Genomic DNA, 20,565 nt, shown 5'->3' with positions numbered 1-20,565 from the left:
AATACATAACATGCCGGGCGTACCATCACTGCGATTATTTCAAGTTATCATCGTTTATTAATACGAAGTGTTGGTACTTTAGAATTTATTTATTTAAATCTTTACATCTGAGATCCTGCATAGCGTTATTTCATCTGTCACATTCCCTTATTTCCTAATTTTTTAGTCGACCCGTTTTTTCATGGCTCAGGTCAAAATAGAAAAGCAAAAGGAAACAATTATATCCTGCTGGCGCCTCAAGTAATAAAAAAAAGACAAACCAGAAAATCATTCACGTATGGCACCACTCAGGGTAATCTAATTAAATTGTAGACGGAAGCATTGCAAAATGGCAACCAGCTATCGAAGAAAGTATTATCAGCCAATGGCCTTGTGACAGACTTTACAGGAAAAGCTAACCCAACCATGTTATTATAAAATAACTATTTTTCTTTGAGTTACCATAAGTTTATGAAAAAATCTTTAAAAGCTAAAATATACGGTAAATCTAAAAAAATAATTGAAATGGCAATTTTTTATAATTAAAAGATTTTACATTAAAAAGTTTTATAATGGGTTACATATCATCTAAATCATTATGAAATTTGTTATTAATATTTTGAGTGATTAAAAATTATAAAATCATGTCTAAGGAGTGAAGGTTTGTGATAATTTAGATGTTATATAGGTAAGTGGGGATTATCGTTATTGAGTATTATTCACTTATATAAATCTAAGAAAAATCTTTAGAAATCTTTAGATTGGTTGTTGGTGGTTTGTAAGAAAGTACGGTAGTGGTCATTATTTGTCTTTTTATAAACTAACTTTAAAAAAAATTAAAATAAATAACTATGTAAAATATATTTTTTAATTAATTATTAATAAATTATTTTATATAGTATAAATTTTCTTAACTAATTATAAAAAATTCAATTTATTTTTGTGAATTCCCGTAAATAGTTTTTATTAGAAAAATCTATTATATTGATAGTTGTTTCATACAAGGTCTTTTTTGCCAAACTAGATCACTCCATGACTCAAAAGAAAACTAGACCATAGGATATGCATGGATCCCCTGAGAGACATCATATATTGAAGCTATTAAGTTGTAGTCACTATGAACAAAAAGGAATTACATTATCCGTGACTAAGAGCAAAAAACAAGTGACAAACTCAGTATTGCTATCCAAGTGTAGTCACCACTTAACCAGTATTGAATTATAGGATTGATGCTTTATTCAAAAAATATGAATAAGGAACTACAAAAAAGGTTGTGAAAACGTTATAAAATAGGTGCCAAAAGTAGTTACACTATCAGACGAATTGAAACAAAGGTTTGTAAGCCCTGAAACAAGATCTAGGAGTACAATAGAAACTAAGCCAACCAAACCCACCCCAACACATCATTTGCAAGAGTAGTTTGTTCCATGGAGACTAATTCAAGATGAGAACCAGTGAGAGTGGTGTTGCATTTGTTTGAGGTGAGATAGCAACGAGAGTTGCTACAGTCAAAGGCACATCATTAATAACTGCAGGAGCCTCATGGTCCTCCAATAACTTAGTGTCTGATCTAGAGAGTACATATTTCTCCACTCTGGCGAGAATGGTTTCAATATGATCGAAGCTGAAGAGAAGATTGCAGAGCATCCTTTTGATGTCTTCCTAACCTGTAAACAATTTATAATTCTCGACTTTTTTGTCCCTTTTAACCATGGGAAGCAAGGAATTGCGTTGTTGGTGCAGGTTTATCGAATGAAGAAAATGTGGGTAACGTTCCCTGAAACACCTTGGGTCCAGAACCTCATTGTGCATGTCTCCTCATGCTTGAGTTAGAAAAATAAGATCACCCACCAAGTTCTTTTCACTCCAAGGGAAGAATATCTCTCCTTTCTTGCGGAGGAATAGAGTCGAAGAAATTCACCACAGATTCACACCTGAGGAGCTTCCATGTGAAGGAGGAGGAACTTGGCCTTCCTCCTCTACGACCTAGTATGCATTGTCAATGAGCCATGAGAGTCAAGGTACAACAAAAAAAATGGAAAGTGGAGTGACCCAAAACCAAATACAAGCTGAGGCGAGGAAGACCACCAACAAGAGGCAGGAGACCAGGGCCCCAAGAACAGAAGTATCACTCCATTAGGCAAATGAATTAAGAAGTGTAATTAGCAGTGAAGAGGTTAAAATACAATGAGAACTAGGGAAAGCCTCGAACAACCCCACCTCGGAAGACTCAATATACAAACTAGCTAAAATTAGACACTTGAATTCGTGAAAGGAAACATGTAGAGAAGAACCAACAAGGGCCAACACCCGACTCACCCTCTTAGAACCATATGGAGAAAGAGCCTGGGTAGAATACCCGCAAACCAAGATAGGGAAGTTGAAGAATACACCAATGAGTTTGAATATTTGGAGCAACAACGGTGACAATAATACCACTAATTCAAAAGATGGCCTTGTTCTAGTTTTAACAAGAAATAATACACAGAACATTGACCCATCGAAGGTGTTATGGAGCATGCAATAGGGGTTTAGGTGAAAGTTAACTTGACTGAAACATCAAACACCATAACTAGAGATAAACCATAGAAGAGGTAATTGGTCAATGAAATAACATAAGGGTGCAACATATATCAGAGGTCATAGAAGTTAGTGACACCATCTTCACCACCCAAATAGTCGTAAACATTTTTCCACCCACAACAAATATCCATGCCAATAATAAGGTAAGTTGTGAATAAAAGTACCAGCACCTGAGAAGTCTTAGTGGTGATTGATGGGTCACTGAATAGAAAATTGACATTCTTGACACACTTCAAAATTTCCATTTTGTTTAGAGATCATGTGCACATCAATGATTTCAGAGATTGTGATGTGACAAGTTCCAAGAGAGTGTAGAAATCAGCCCAACAGTATAGAAGTCATTACTATTATATGAGAAAATCTGGAAACAAATATACTCTCGTACATCCCCGTAACACCTACCAAGAAATTGCATTTATAACTATGGGACTCAGTGGGATGTCCTGGAGGGTTTGTTTCACATAGTTAGAAAGCTTAAAGAAAAAATAAAATATGCATCAAATTAACAAAATATTTGTTAATATTTCCAAATGGTTTGAAATAATTTCTTCTAGAGTACTGTTATGAGATGGTTAACCAAGTGGAAAACTTGGGAACAACCAAACTTTGATAAAAAAATATAAGTCAATGCTAAAGCTTTCAGATTGGAAGGTTAACCTGTAATCCTATCAAATTTGCTTTGGAAGTGTCGGGAGAGGATCACTCAAGTAGACGAGGAGGAAAGGATTAACAAGAAATTTATCTATGATAAAGATACAAGAAGAAGTGGGAAGTTGGATCCTTGTGATAGGAAATACATTAACTCACGACGAGATATCTATATATTGTCTATCTATTTAGCAACTAAAGACCACCATGGTGAAATTTATCATTGAAAGATTAAAGTCACAACAAGAGATTCTCTTTGAGAATGGAAGAAACTTAGAGGCAAGTAAGGAGCCTAGATAACAAGGTCACTGTATGAGCCAAAAAGGTCGTACAAATGAAATTAATTAATTATGATGAAGAAGTGGGAACTCAGACCACCATCCAAGTTGACTCATTCTCAAACAAAATGAATATTTGGAATTTATTTCGTTTTTCTTTCAATGGAAACAAGGTTGCTAATCATAGGAAGGTAAAGTCTTTAACTTGTCATAGCTCTCTAGATATCATAAGGTTTTTAGCTAGCATTGAAGATAATATTGATCAAATTTCATTATTATGGACACAAACTATCTTACTAGGCTACTAGTCTAGTACCCTTACTAATATGCCACTAGACATGAAAATAATGTTGACTTTCATTTTTACAACTTGGTAAAAAAATGATTTGCCTAACCTTACCAAAATAAAAAAGAACAACCTATGGTGTATATGAATTTAATAAAGGGCATGTGGAAGTAAATAGTAGAGTATAAATACACAAGTTTGGGCACTCTAATTTATTAGATCAAGAACCCAATGAGGAATGTTAGTAATGGCTCAACTCACTAAAAAAACATTTGTTCAAACGATTCTTATTATTGGGAATTGGTTATCTTGGAAGGTGGAATATGATGAACATGTCAGGATTAGTTTCAAACCCTATATAGTTTATAAGTTTTTGGTGATATTTCCAAATTATTTGAGAAAGATTCTTTTAAAACAAGGTTACGGTACATGCTTACATGCTTAACTAGGTGGAAAGGCTAGGAGCCTTGGGATAGGAAGATTAACATGTCAACCTATGAAATAATCTATATAGTGATAATATTTATCACAATGTTATGTTCACATGGTTTATGTATAAACATTGGAAGAGTGTATCACTCATTTCGTGAGGTAGCTAATATTAAAGAACTAAAACCTAATTCTTTTACTAATAAACCATGAATAAATGTGAAAAAAAAAAAAAAGTTAAACGAAAAATACAATATTAATGATAAAGCTTCATTACATTAATATTAAAATACCATAAATGAATACAAAAAAGTTAAAGAAACAAAGAAAATTGGCTTATCGCTATTTATATGAAGATGTCTTTCTATAAATATTGGTTTTACAATCGTATAAAAATAATATAATTTAACAGATTCAATAATATATATATATATATATATATATATATATATATATATATATATATATATATATATATATATATATATATGAGTTAATTACACTTGACCTTATGTACGGTATGCATTTAGTTAGAAAATGCAACAAATTAACAAAATGTTTGTTAATATTTCAAAATGGTTTGAAATAATTTCTTCTAGAGTACTGTTATTATATGGTTAACTAAGTGGTAAATTGGGAACAACCAAACTTTGATAACAACGATAAGTGAATGCTCAAGCTTTTGGATTGGAAGGTTAACATGTAAGCCTATCAAATTTACCTATGTTGATAATATTTATTTTGATCATATGTTCACATGGTCTATGAATAAACATTGGGAGAGTATATATTCATTTGGTTAAAGAGGCAAAATTAAAAAGAACTAGCCCCAAAAACTATTTGCTTTACTAATAAATCTCAAATAAATGTAAGAAAATTTAAAGAAATAGAGAAAGTCAAATTAAAATGACATCTATAATATATAATACTAATGAGAAGGCTTGATTATGTTTATATTAAAATGTTATAAATTAATATAGAAAAATGGAAAACAATTAAAAAAATAATCATGCATATTTATATCAAAAATAATTTTTATAATAATATGAAGATAATATAATTTAATGAAATTTGATTATGATTATTTTAAAGAGTTATAAACAAATATAATGTAAAGAAAGTAAAAATGAAAAGCATAAAAATGTTGTCTATCCTTATTTATATGGAAATGTTTTTTTTTATAAATGTTATAACATATCTTTATTCACATACAAATAAAAATAAATAAAATTTTGTAACTATATAAAAAAATAATATAAAAAAAATACAAGTTAATGAGAATCAATTTATATATGCATTTATAAAATAAAATTAAAAAAATCAATAAAATATACACCAATTCACATGGAAATGTTTTTTCCAATAGTCCTATATAATTTAATGGATTGAATCATTTAAATAAATATGTTAAAAATAATAAAACTATAGAATACACATGAATTTTTAATGAGTTCAATCATTAAAATAAACATGCACTTAGTTAGAAAGTTAAAAATGATAAAGCAATAAAATATACATTAAATTTAATAAGGATTAAAAAAATGTTTTAGGAAAAAAATTACTTGTATAGATATTTTTTAATAATTGTATAAAGCGAATATAATTTAATGAAACTCAATCCTTAATTCAAGGATGCACTTCAAAGCTAGAAGAAACAATAAAATATCCACCAAACTAACCAACTCAAATTTAAATTAATGGGATGTTTTGTGATAGGAGCACGGCTGGTGATGCAGACTCCTTGTGGAGCATGCCCTTATGTACCAGATCATCTAGAATACCAGATACACAGCTATGTATTTTACATATTTCGGCAACCTAAATCTGATGCGAGCTGGTTTGAAAGTTCACAACTCCCAAAGGAAAAATTCGACTTGTGCATGGCCATGAGAAACTGACCTATGAGGTCTTGCATAGGAAGAGTATAAACGGCTCAGGGATGTAATTGCTTTGCCAAAGGGATAATAAAACGCCCAGAATTAAACAGGTAACAGATATAAGAAGCATCGAGTCAAAATCAATTGAAAAATGCATGAGAGGTTGGTATGATTAGAAAAAGAACCACATGATTTCAATGGCTTACCTTGCTCATTATCTGGAGTACTTGGCGCACAAGTAGATCAAAATTATGAAGGAAAACATTTCCCTTTTTAACGTTTCTGGTGGTTTTTTTGGCGATGGAATGTAAATAAATTCTAGAGATTAAAAGTTTTAGAGGTTGGAATTGGTGATGGTATTTGTTTTATATTGTTTGTATTTTTCTAAATTATTGGTTTAAACACGGATGATTTTAGAGGTTGAGGTCGGTGTTTGTTTTTATATTGTTTGTATTTTTTAAAATTATTGATTTAAACATGGATGATTCTAGAGGTTAGAATTGGTGATGGTACTTGTTTTTATATTGTTTGTATTTTTCTAAGTTATTAATTTAAATTCTGGTAAGACTCTTGCAAATCAATTTTAAACACCAAAATTTCAGAGACAAAAATTTGTGATAAGACTTGCTTTCATATTGCTAGAAAAGTTGGTCATAAGATTAACTGGATTATAGACTTTGAAAATATTTAATAACAGATAAACCAAACTTAACCTCACAAAAATTCCAAAATGTTTCTGAAATCAATAATCTGACTATTCTCTAGTAGATCCTGATTGTCGGGAATTTCTGATAATTCCAGAACAAATAAAAAGAGAAAAAATGCTCTGTTTCTTAATATAGAAGACATAAATTTTCACACAAAAAAAACATCTTGTATTCATTAGCAAAACTAACTATTACAAAAAGGTCTTCCTCTAACGTAGGGATTACACCAAGACTGCTTCAGAGGCAGTCCAAAACTTCACTTTGTCTCTCCAAAAAAAATTAACACTGTTGTGTGTAAATTTTTTTTACTTCTTACTTTCACGCTGCTGCATATTACTTTTCATCTCAAAAAAAATATATCATTACATTTTCAACGAGTCTGTTTGCAAGTGTTTTGTTGAAGTCTCCACGTACGACCACGTGAAGAAGAGTTATATTTTGAGCATCTGGAGGCATGGTGTAAGCAGGCACAATCCACCCAAATCTCCCTTAGCTGCTCTGATATCTTGTACTCATCGTACTTATGTTTTTCTTTGACCGAAAATGCCACAAGGGGGACACCTATCTCTTTTGACAAAATATTGAAGCACCCTGTTTTTGAGAGGCTATCACGTAAATGTTTGGCATTTTAATCTGCAGTTCTCCAAAACTCTTTTGTATCCCTCAAAACCAAGCCGAACGAACTGATAATATTGAGCAATGACGTGACTCGCACCTGCACATTCAACAACTGTAGTAAATTCTGGCCATCAATGAAAAATGGCAATTCACGTCAAGTAATAAATAACTCCATGGTGCAGGCCTTGCAAAGTGAATCCGTATTCATTTACTAGTACGGGCAGCCTAGAGGAGTGTACCCAATCGGACGGTTGTTGGCAAAATCGCATAGCCTTTTTTACCGCACTTTACGCGTCGAGGAAGGATTGTATTTGCAAAACTACTCAGGGTACGTGTCGGCTGATGAAAGTGCTCGCTGCCCCCGGAGAATTACCACCATTCAACAAAAAGCGGTGCGGGGAACTGGCGATTTTGACGTTGCAGTTGAAAGTAACATTTCAACGCTCACCTTTAATTTCAACTGCTGGGTTATCAGTGATACCTAGACATTTCCTCAAAAACTCAAAACTTTTTTGCCCCAATGGTTTGGTCAGAATATCTGCAACCTGCTCCTGAGTTCTGCAGTGTTCTAAAACAATTTCTCCATTGTTTCCCAATTCCCTGGTGTAATGAAACTTTGTGTCAATGTGTTTCGTTCTCTTATGAAACACAGAATTCTTGGATAATGTAATAGCTGAGCTATTGTCACAAAAAATCACAGTTCCTTTTGCTTGCTCTTGGCATAAACTCCTTAACATCCTTCTCATCCAAATTGCTTGACACGCTGCTGCTGTAGCTGCCACATATTCTGCTTCTGCTGTAGACAATGCTACAATAGGCTGTTTTTTAGAAGCCCATGAAATGGCTCCTGAACCCATGTGAAAAATATAACCGGATGTTCTTTTTCGATCATCTACACTTCCAGCGCAATCACTATCAGTGTATCCAATTAAATCTGAACATTCTAAAGTAGTATATAAAATGCCAAACCTTTTAGTACCTTTAACATACCTCAGAATCCTTTTTGTTGCCTGCCAATGTGCTTCTTTTGGCCTCTTCATGAATATGGAAATCAAACTAACAACATGCATTATATCCGGCCTAGTTGCAGTCAAATACATGAGGCTACCAACTATGCTCTTGTACAAACTAGGATCAAAATCCTTGTTGTTGTCCTCTTTGCTGAGTTTTAATCCCATCACTGTGGGAGTGATTGCTGCTTTATTCTCCTGCATATTAAATTTTTCCAACACTTCACTAACATATTTCGCTTGTGAGATAAAAATCCCATTTCCATTTTGTTCTACTTTTATTCCTAAGAAGTATCTCAACAAACCCATGTCAGTCATTTCAAATTATTCTTTCATGACTGTTTTGAATTTTCAATAAGGTAATCATCATTATCTGTGAAAATAACATCATCAACATATAACACAACAATTAGTATTTTACCATCATTTTCTTTGATGTAGAGGGTGGGTTCTCCCTCACACTTTTCAAATCCATTTTCCAGTAGATAGGAATCTATCCTACTGTACCACGCTCTTGGTGTTTGCTTCAGCCCATAAAGAGCTTTCTTCAATCTGCACACTTTGTGCTCTTGGCCTTTCTTTTAATAGCCTAGAGGTTGTTCAATGTAAACCTCTTCCATTAGCACTCCATTTAGGAATGTTGACTTCATGTCCATTTGGTAAACTTTCCACTTGTTTTGTGTTGTTGTGAACAGCGCTGCTCTCACGGTTTCCATTCTAACAACTGGTTCAAAAGTTTCCTCATAGTCTCTCCCATGCTGCTGCTTATATCCTTTGACAAAAAGTCTTGCCTTGTGTCTTTCTATTTTGCCTTCAACACTCCTCTTGGTCTTGTAGACCCATTTAACTCCAATGACTTCCTTTCCTTTTGGTAGTTCAACTAAATCCCATGTCTTGTTTCTTTCTATGTCATTGATCTTTTCATCCATGGCTTCTATCCATTTCCTATCCTTAATTGCTTCTTCGAAATGAACAGGGTCATCAACATGACAATATAAAGCAAACAAAGAGTTCATACCTTCATTTGCTGCCTCTTGTTCATAAATGTCACTTAAATTTTTGAAATTCTTACCTCTTTCATTTGGCATACAAGTTCTTGAAGAAGCACTTGAATTTCCTCCTTGTGGTGTGCTGGAGAAGCACTTTCATTTCTCCTCGAGGGTGTCTCTTGCTGCCCTTGTGTTGGTGCTGTTGTTTAGGGATATATTTCAGCCATCTCCTTATCATCTTTATCATGAGACAGAGTTTTTAACATTCATTGTTTTCTCTATGCTTCCATCCCAAGCTTCCTCCTCAATGAACTGAACATCTCTACTCACAATAAGCTTCTTGGTGGATAGGTTATACAACCTATAAACTTTGGATTCCTCACTGTATCCAATAAAAATACATTTCTCCCCTTTGCTGTCCAACTTCTTCCTTAGTTGATCGGAATGTGTGCATAAGCCACACATCCAAAAACTTTCATGTAGGTGACTCCTTGCTTTGTCCCACTCCATGATTCTTCCGACACTCTGTTCATGACTGCTTTTGTAGGGAATCTATTCAAAATGTACGCTGCACAGTGTACAGCTTTAGCCCAATAATCATTTGGCAAATGCTTTTCTTTTAACATACTCCTCGCCATATCCATGATTGTCCTATTCTTCCTTTCGGCAACTCCATTTTGTTGCGGAGTGTACCCAGTGGTAAACTGTTTATGAATTCCATTTTCTCTACAAAAACGTGGAAATTATTTGGAGATATACTCACCTCCTCTATTAATTCTTAGAACTTTGATATGCATCCCACTTTGGTTTTCTATAAGTGCTTTGAAATTGCAAAATCTTTCAAACACTTCGCTTTTGTTCTTCGGGAAATAAACCAAATTTTTTTAGTAAAATCATCAATAAATGTTAGCATATAGTGGTTGCTTGCAAGTGATGGAGTTTGCATCGGTCCACATAAACATGAGTGGACAATCTCTAAGGGTGCTTTTGCCCTTATGCTTTTCCCAGATGAAAAACTTTCTCTGTGTTGTTTCCCCAAGATACAACCTTCACAAAGGCTGTCTGGTTTCTCTATCAATGATAATCCTCTTACCATTCCTTTTCTATTCAATAAGTTAAGACCTCTAAAGTTCAAATGTCCAAATCTCAAGTGCCATAACCAATTTTCATCTTTTGGTTCGCTTTGGAAAGTCTCTTGTGTCACTGATGCTATTTCTTCTCCATTTTTTAGATCTGCTTTCATTCTGAGAGGGAACATCTTATTCCTTGTCATCTTCACTTCAACAATACATTGTTTGCTGGGTGTTTTATCCATGATGGTGCATACATCATTCACAAAGAAAACATTGTACCCGTTTTGAATAAGCCATCCAATATTTATGAGGTTACATTTCATTCCAGGAACATAATAAACGTCTGCTATGGTTTTCTTTTCACCTTTCTTTGTTAAGACATTTACTTCTCCTTTTCCCATAACAGAAACTTTACTATCAGTCCCTAGTGTGACTTGTGACTTCACACTCTGATCTAACATAGAAAACAGGGCTATGTTTCCTGTCATATGGTTACTGCAACTGGAGTCTATAAACCATACATCTTCACTCTTTTCTTCGGTCATATTATAGGCTAAAAGCAAATTATCTTGGCTGATATTTTCTCTAGTGAAATTTTCACTAGTTCTATTACTCATATCATGCTGCTTCTTCCTATATTCATTTGCATAATGCCCATATTTTTTACAATAGTGACATTGGAAATTGGATTTATCATACCTTTGTCTTTGAGCATGATGTTGTCCACTTTGTTGGCTGCTGTCTTGGCCTTGGTTCTGATTTGGATTGCTGCCTCTTCCTTGAGCATTTGCTGGACTATTTCTTCCACCTCTGTTTTGGCTTCTGCCTCTTCCTCTCTTGTTTCCTCTGCCTTGACCTCTTCCTCTTCCAAAGAACATCTGGGTCTTAAAGGCATGCTCTAGAGATGAGTTTTCATTTCTACTCAATCTCTGCTCATGTGTTATCAGTGATGCATGCAGTTCATCAACTGAGAAGTTTGTGAGATCCTTTGTCTCTTCTATGGTGGTGACAATCACATCAAAACTTGAGGGTAGAATCCTCAATAGTTTCTCCACAATCCTCCTTTCTTCAAGAATCTCTCCGTGAGACCTTATCTGTGTGACTAGACCAATCACATGTGTAAAGAATGAGTCAATATTATCTGACTCCTTCATGCAGAGAGTCTCAAAATCTCTCCTCAGCAACTGTAGTTTTGTTGTCTTCACTTTTTCCATGCTTTGATAGGCTATCTTGAGAGTTTTCCATGCTTCTTTGGATCTCTTGGCTGCTGCTATCCTTGAAAACACACTCTCATGCACTGCTTGATACAAAAAGTAGAGGGCTTTAGAATCCTTCTTCTTATTGCTCTTCAACAGATCTTTCTCTACCTGAGTTAAATTATTAAACTCATTTTCATCTACTGGTTCTTCAAAACCATCCTCAACTAATTCCCAACTAATTCCCATAAGTCTTGGGAAGCAAGCAAAGCTCTCATAGTTATTACCCAATAGTCATAGTTTTTTCCATTAAATTATGGGAGCTGAGTATTAAAGATACCCATGTTAGTGCTGGCTCCAACCATTCTTGCACTCTTAACTGTGCTTCAAATACTTGACTGTGTATTTAAAATCACTGACTGTCCTCAATAGTAACACAAAAAACTAACTTGAGAAATACCTTGGATTCTTTCTTGACTGAGTCTTCACTCTGTTGGAGAAGCTGCTACAACAAGAAATCCTTCCTTCAGCTTCTTTGACACCTTCAAAGAGCCTGTTCAACCTTCGATACCAAGTTGGGAATTTCTGATAATTCTAGAACAAATAAACAGAGAAAAAATGCTCTGTTTCTTAACACAGAAGACAAAGTTTTTCAAACAAAAAAAACAACTTGTATTCATTAGCAAAACTAACTATTACAAAAAGGTCTTCCTCTAACAGAGGGATTACACCAAGACTGCTTCAGAGGCAGTCCAAAACTTCACTCTGTCTCTCCAAAAAAAAATAACACTGTTGTGTGTAAATTTTTTTTACTTCTTACTTTCACCCTGCTGCATATTACTTTTCATCTCAAAAAAAATATATCATTACATTTTCAACGAGTCTTTCTACAAGTGTTTTGTTGAAGTCTCCACGTATGACCACGCGAAGAAGAGTTATATTCTGAGCATCTGGAGGCATGGTGTAAGCAGGCACAATCCACCCAAATCTCCCTTAGCTGCTCCGATATCTTGTACTCATTGTACCTATGTTTTTCCTTGACCGAAAACACCACAAGGGGGACACCTATCTCTTTTGACAAAATATTGAAGCACCTTGTTTTTGAGAGGCTATCACGTAAATGTTTGGCGTTTTAATCTGTAGTTCTCCACAACTCTTTTGTATCCCTCAAAACCAAGCCGAACGAACTGATATTATTGAGCAATGACGTGACTTGCACCTGCACATTCAACAACTGCAGTAAATTCTGGCCATCAATGAAAAATGCCAATTCACGTCAAGTAATAAATAGCTCCATGGTGCAGGCCTTGCAAAGTGAATCCGTATTCATTTACTAGTACGAGAAGCCCAGAGGAGTGTACCCAATCGGACGGTTGTCGGCAAAATCGCACGGCCTCTTTTACCGCACTTTACGCGTCGGGGAAAGATTGTATTTGCAAAATTGCTCAGGGTACGGCGGATGAAAGTGCTCGCTGCCCCCGGAGAATTACCACCATTCAGCAAAAAGTGGTGCGGGGAACTGGCGATTTTGACGCTGCAGTTGAAAGTAACATTTCAACACTGATCAGAGTAGTAATGTTGGAACCTTCTATTTGTCATATGCTAACTCAGTAAACTGTAAAATTGAATTACGGTGGGGAATGAATAGTTACACTAAGTCTATGGCCTTGAGATTTTACCCAGAATGACCATAGAGAAGGAATGCCGCGAAAGTTCAAAATAATTCAGAAATTCGTAGATTCCAATCTAGTTATCAACTGGATAAAAGCTTCTATTCAATTAGTACAGCTGAAAATGACGGCAAGTTCTTTCAAAGCCATTTTCTCTACTTATATTATCAGGGACTGAAGAAGGAGGAAGATGCACCATTCAAGCAAGCCCTCGAGGTTGCCAAAGGAACATTGATTCTCGACAAAAACAGAGAAGCACTTTAACCATCCGTTCACTCAATTTCTAATTCAGATTTCTTTCTGTATTTGGTCGATGTATGGTGCTAACGGGTAAACCTGTTTTTTGGGCTACTTGCCTCCATCCAGGGTTAGGTTATTGGAGGACGATCCAAAGTCTTTATTTATGCTCCCTACAGGTATGCTGCTAGAGACATTTTATTTCTCTGTATGTAGGCTGTGGAAGATGATATTTTCAATACAACAGATTGATAATGACATACAATTATAACTACAGGAAACATATTAACAAATTAAAAAATCTATTGAAAAAGACGAAGTTATGACAGCAGGAAGCATATTAACCAATTACAGCTTGTTTTGGGAAAAGAAATATTGACTTTTAAAATGATATATTAAAAATTATAACATATTTTATATATATGAAAAAAGAATTATATTTATTATACAAATCATAAATATTTATTTAAATTAGTTGTGAACACAATATTTATAATATTAAGATAGATCTATTTTTATTTAAATTAGTTGTGAACATCATATTTATGATACTAAGATAGATCTATTTTAAATACGGATAGCTTAGAAGGATCTAATTTTTTTGCAATTTTTTTTATGAATTCTCATTATTTAATATTTTAAATATTTTGTATAGTATTTTTATTTTTTAATTTTCTAAAATTTATATTTAGGTTTACGTGAACAAAATTTCAACTTTGATGACGGACAGACAAGTTACACATCACACTGTACTACTGTACTTTGATGACGGACAAACAGGTTACACATCACACTGGACTGGACTGTAGAATGAACCTCTCAGCTTAATAAGAATACTACTCCCAAAAATTTCTTATTCAATATTTATCCATGTATATAATTAATAAATAAAATTTCAATTTTGATAACAGAGAAACAGATTACACATCACACTAAACTTTGATGATGGACAGACATATAACACATCACACTAAACTATAGAATAAACCTCTTTCAACTTAATGAGAATACTACTCCCATAAATTTCTTATTCAATATTTATCCATATATTATTCACTACTTATCCAATAAGAAACTGTAGACAGCATTTCTGAAATGACTAAATACTCCCTAGATTGCAGCTAGCTTAAGAATAATAACAACGAGAGTTGTAACCCACTTTAATAAGAATTGAACCGTATGCATTTTTTTCACAAATTCACTACTACCTCCATAGATTGAGGGCATCATAAGCATCTAGCATAGGGAGAGTTAGCATAGGGAGAGTTTGCAACCCAACGATCCTCACAACCCGATATAAGAGGAGTGGTATCGTATCTCAGGATTGTAATATAGCTGTATGGTATTCTCTGAGCAAGCATTTCTCCCATTTATTTTGGTTATAACCATAAAATAACAGAATGTTGCAAGTGAACCATTGGCAGTTCTTGGAAAATCTATCAAGAGGAATTCTTTGATAATACTTTGATAGATATCTGATATTAGTTGTCATTCCAAACAAGATCAAACTGAAAGTAGTGTTGAATTTCAGATTATAGTATTTGGTTTAAATTGTTTTATATAATATAATATTCTAGATATAAAAGCTCCATAAATTATATTGTCAGTTTCTTGCAAATGCTTGACGGGCAACATCCCCTGCAGCAGGTAATACCGTTAAACGCCTTAAATAATATTACATACCAGCTGCTCTGGCGAGAAAGCTCCAGCGTCCTTCTCCGTGTAAATTTACAATACCAATAAGCTGCATGTCCTCTTCCACAGTCCATGGACCCTTCCTCGTATCGGCTGCGTTCTCGTCATCAAAGTCTGAACGTGCCCACAAGCTTGTGTTCGCCATTAAATTACCGGACTAAGGCATACAAAGCTTCTGCATTTCTATTGTGAATGCTTCCTATAGGCTCCCCTGTCTCGGCCATTTATGGCTGCCGTCGACTGGACAGTCGCAATCTGGAGACCATGAATTTAGGCATGTCGCTATAATCAGCCAATGATGAATGTCCCCTTCATCTAATCTGGCTTTCCAGGATCGAGTCATTTTGTGGTCCGCCATTTATAGCCATCTCCATAGGATACCCTTACACGTTCACGATTCGGAGGATCAAACTTGGCCTCGTTCAGTGCGAACACAACAGAGTGAAGGACATGAAAAGATGTTCTTTGAAGCATAGCTAAAAAGGCACTCTACGCGTGGAATTACCATTTTCAGCTCCTTTACACGGCCTTTGGCCACCCCCATTGTGCCGGAGGCGCTTCCAGAGCTGCCACGTAAAGTATGAAGGACCACATATAGGGCATCTATTGAAAAGATATTCAGACAGGTAACCGTGGTGACAGGGAGCCGTGTCTAATGGTACATAAATATATTTTGAGTGGTGACAGGGAGCCGTGTCTAATGGCAAATAAATCTATTTTGAGTTTTAGATATTGGCGGGATAAAAAAAATATTCATAAAAACAAAAATTTGGGAAAGTATTTCTTCAATGCAACTCCAAGAACAAGAAGTTCAAGAATGTTCTAAAGTAGCTGTACGGATTGTTACTAAAATTAGATATTCATGGCATGTTCAAGCATGTCATCCAGTTGAAATTAGGTAAGTTCTAGAATTTCATATAGAAATTGTTTTCAAAATAATCTTTAATAAATCAATAAACATTTTAATATATGTTAACGTTCGTTGATTCACGGCCTTCAATCATACTTAATGAACAGACACTAGGATATTCTTATTTATTCATTAAGTATGATAATAAGACTAAGTGATTAAGTACGATAATAAGACTATGTGTTTGATCAAATTTTAAGTATTTTATATTTTAATATTAATATGGATCTATATAGATCTAGCAAATTTATAGAAGAATAAAATTTCTCAAAGTGTAAATATGTTTTCAAGTATTTGATTTAAAAGTAGGTTTGTATATTAACAAATTTTCATTTTTGTGTTTGCAATTTTGTTTAAAATCATCATTAATATTATTAATGATAAAACATATAACAAAATCTTAATTGTAGATATTTACTTTTATTTTATTGTAAATGTTTTAATTTGTAAAAATAAAATACCATGGGCCAAAACCATGATTTTTTTGAAGTTATAAATTTAATTAAAAAGGTAGAAAATTGCATAACTACTATTAAGAATATTTTAAAATATTCTATGAATGTTAAAGTTGTACCATCCACTTAATAATTATCAATAATTAAATTAAATTTTGAAACCCTTATTCTAAAATAAACATGCCTATTCACATAAATATTTTGATAACTAATCTATTTAACAACAATTTAATTGCAAGAGACTTCCTCTAGCTTAATATGATAGAGATGTTGTACAGTGAGACACTCTCCTAATATGGTAAAGATGTTGTACCATGGTATTGACCAATGATATTCAAGTGAAATATAGCATATTTCAAAGAGGAAATTAAACCAGATTAGATCCATCTTAACTAAAATCTACTAAATGTCAAGAAGATCAAATCTCTAGAGATACAACCTTATTTTAAAGTTAAAAATAAAATAAAATAATAATACCAAATTAAAATAGATTTAAATTAATTTATATAAATATACTATCATTAACACTCTAAACCATACACATTTTTATTTACATTTGTATTTAAAATATAAGATTAAACCAAACTAAAAAGAAACTATTATAGAATTTGGATAAAACTTTCCTTTCAAATAAAATTTATAACCAAACTTTAGTAACTTTACTAATTCGAACCTAAATCATAATTAATGGAATAATATTCTATTCTATTGTAATGGAATCGAATAAATTTCATATCGTAAAAAAATTTATATCCAAACTTTGGTAACTTTACTAATTCGAACCTAAATCATAATTAATGCAATAATATCCTATTCTATTGTAACGGAAACGAATAAATTTCATATCGTAAAGAAAATTATTCCATGATTGATCTACTCAGGCTAGACAGCGATTCGTAAATATTTCGACCAAATACGATCGATCCTAACTATGGAACTATTTGTCTCTGAACTCGACAAACCCGAGGCGATGTGGTCGCAGATGGTTGGGAGGAAGAGCCATTATTTATGTTAAAATTTTGAAGCAAAAGAATTGTTATATTGGAATTATGACAGCGGAGATTATATCCCAAGCTGCCTCGTGCACTGCAACAATTCGATTTTATAAATTCGGGATAATGTCGGTAAAACAGAGTTTATTAGGAAAACGGACGATGGCTCCGTTCATGCAGGCCCGGCGTACCATCGCTGTGATTATCTTACGTTATCATCGTTTATTAATACGAAGTGTTGGTACTTTGGAATTTATTTATTTAAAACTTTACATCTGAGATCCTGCATAGCGTTATTTCATCTGTCACATTTCCTAATTTCTTAATCGACCCGTTTTTTCATGGCTCAGGTAACATCCTGCTGGCCGCCTCAAGTAATAAAATAAAAGACAAACCAGAAAAACATTCCCATATGGCACCATTCAGGATAATCTAATAAAATTGTAGACACAAGCATTGCAAAATGGCAACCAGCTATAGAAGAAAGTATTATCAGCCAATGGCCTTGTGGCAGACGTTACAGGAAAAAGCTAACCCAGCAATGTTATTATAAAATAATTATTTTTCTTTGAGTTACCATAAGTTTATGAAAAAATCTTTAAAAGCTAAAATATACGGTAAATTTAAAAAATAATTGAAATGGCATTTTTTTATAAATAAAAGATTTTACATTAAAAAGTTCTATAATGGGTTTTGAGTGATTAAAAATTATAAAATAATGTCTAAAGATGGAAGATTTGTCATAATTTAGTTGTGATATAGGTAAGTGGGGGTTAAAATTGGAACGATACAGAGAAGATTAGCATGGCTCCTACGCAAGGATGACACGCACAAATCGAGACATGGTCCAAATTTTTTTATCATGATTTTCTTTCTAGAAAAAAAAGTGGGGGTTAAAATTATGGGGTACTATTTACTTATATAAGTTAAGAGAAATATTTAGATTAGTTATGGGTGGTTTGTAAGAAAGTACGGTTTTCGTCATTATCTGTTTTTTATATCTAACAAAATTTAACTCTTAAAAAAATTAAAATAAATAACAATGTAAAGGACACTTTTTAATTAACTACCCATAGATTATTTTATATAATATAAGTTTTCTTAACTAATTAAAAAAAATTAATTTTTTTTTGAATTTATGTAAATAATTTTTATTAGAAAAAGGTATTATATTGATAATTGTTTCATACAAGGTCTTTTTTGCCAAACTAGATACGTACATGACTCAAAAGAAAAGTACCCCATATGGTGAAAGAGCTTGGGTAGGATACCCGCAAACCAAGATAGGGAATTTGAGGGATACACTAATGAGTTTGAATATTTGAAGCAACAATGGTGACAATACTACCACTAATTCGAAAGATAGCCTTGTTCTAGTTTTACGGAGAAATAGTACGAAGAACATTGACCCACCGAAGGTGTTATGGAGCACACAATAGGGGTCTAGGTGAAACTTAACCTGACTAAAACATCAAACACCATAACTAGAGATAATCCATAGAAGAGGTAATTAGTCAATGAAATAAGATAAGGATGCAACATATATCAGAGGTCACAGAAGTTAGTGACAGGATCTTCACCACCCAAATAGTCGTAAACATTTTTCCACCCACAACAAATATCCATGCAGATAATAAGGTAAGTTGTGAATAAACGTACCAGCACTTGAGAAGTCTTAGTGGCGATTGATGGGTCACTGATAAGAAAATTGGCATTCCTGACACACTTTGAAATTTCCAATTTGTTCAGAGATCATGTGCACATCAATGATTTGAGAGATTGTGATGTCAGGAGTTCCAAGAGAGTGTAGAAATCAACCCAGTAGTATAGAAGTCATTACTACTATGTGAGAAAATATGGAAAGAAATATACTCTCATACATCCCCGTGACACCTACCAATAAATTGCATTTATAGCTATGGGACTCAGTGGGAAGTCCCGGAGGCCTGGTTTCACTTAGTTAGAAAGCTTAAAGAAAAAATAAAATATGCAACAAATTAACAAAATATTTGTTAATACTTCCAAATGGTTTGAAATAATTTCTTCTAGAGTATTGTTATGAGATGGTTAACTAAGTGGAAAAATTGGGAACAACCAAACTCTGGTAACAAATATAAGTCAACTCTCAAGCTTTTAGATTGGAAGGTTAACCTGTAATCATATCAAATTTACTTGGGAAGTGTAGGGAGAGGATCACTCAAGTAGACGAGGAGGAAAGGATTAACAAGAAATTTATCTATGATAAAGATACAAGAATAAATGGGAAGTTGGATCCTTGTGATAGGAAATACATTAAATCACAAAAAATTATCTATATATCGTCTATCTATTTAGCAACTTAAGACCACCATGGTAAAATTTATCGTTGAAAGATTGAAAGCACAACAAGAGATTCTCTTGACCATGGAAGAAACTTAGAGGCAAGTAAGGAGTTTTAGATAGCAAGGTCACTCTATGAGCCAAAAAGGTCGTACAAATGAAATTCATCAATTATGATGAAGAAGTGGGAACCCAGACCACCATCCAAGTTGACTCACTCTCAAACAAAATGAATATTTGGAATTTCTTTATTTTTTTTCAAATGGAAACAAGGTTGCTAATCATAGCAAGGTAAAGTCTTTAACTTCTCATAGCTCTCTAGATATCATGAGGCTTTTAGCTAGCATTGAAGATAATATTTATCAAATTTCAATATTATGGACACAAACTATCTTACTATGCTACTAATCTAGTACCCTTACTAATATGCGACTAGACATGAAAATAATGTTGACTTTCTGTTTTACAACTTGGTAAAAGAATGATTTGCCTAACCTTACCAAAATAAAAAAGAACAGCCTATGTTGTATTAAAGGGCATGTGGAACTAAATAATAGAGTATAAATATACAAGTTTGGGCACTCTAATTTATTAAATCGAGAACCCAATAAGGA

General features: G+C 33.4%; 1 pseudogene; it reads left to right on the top strand.

Annotated features, from left to right (window-relative positions):
* Positions 1 to 18,377: 18,377 nt before the first annotated feature.
* LOC149189710 (U6 spliceosomal RNA) lies at positions 18,378 to 18,489 on the top strand (annotated as a pseudogene).
* Positions 18,490 to 20,565: the final 2,076 nt, after the last annotated feature.

This window comes from Pinus tabuliformis, chromosome 3_1 (genome assembly GCF_031772625.1).
Source record: "Pinus tabuliformis cultivar Carrire ecotype Pingquan chromosome 3_1, CPIR1, whole genome shotgun sequence".
Taxonomy (NCBI): domain Eukaryota; kingdom Viridiplantae; phylum Streptophyta; class Pinopsida; order Pinales; family Pinaceae; genus Pinus; species Pinus tabuliformis.
The sequence above is the reverse complement of the archived record's forward strand: the minus strand, read 5'-3'. Positions and strand labels throughout refer to the sequence as shown.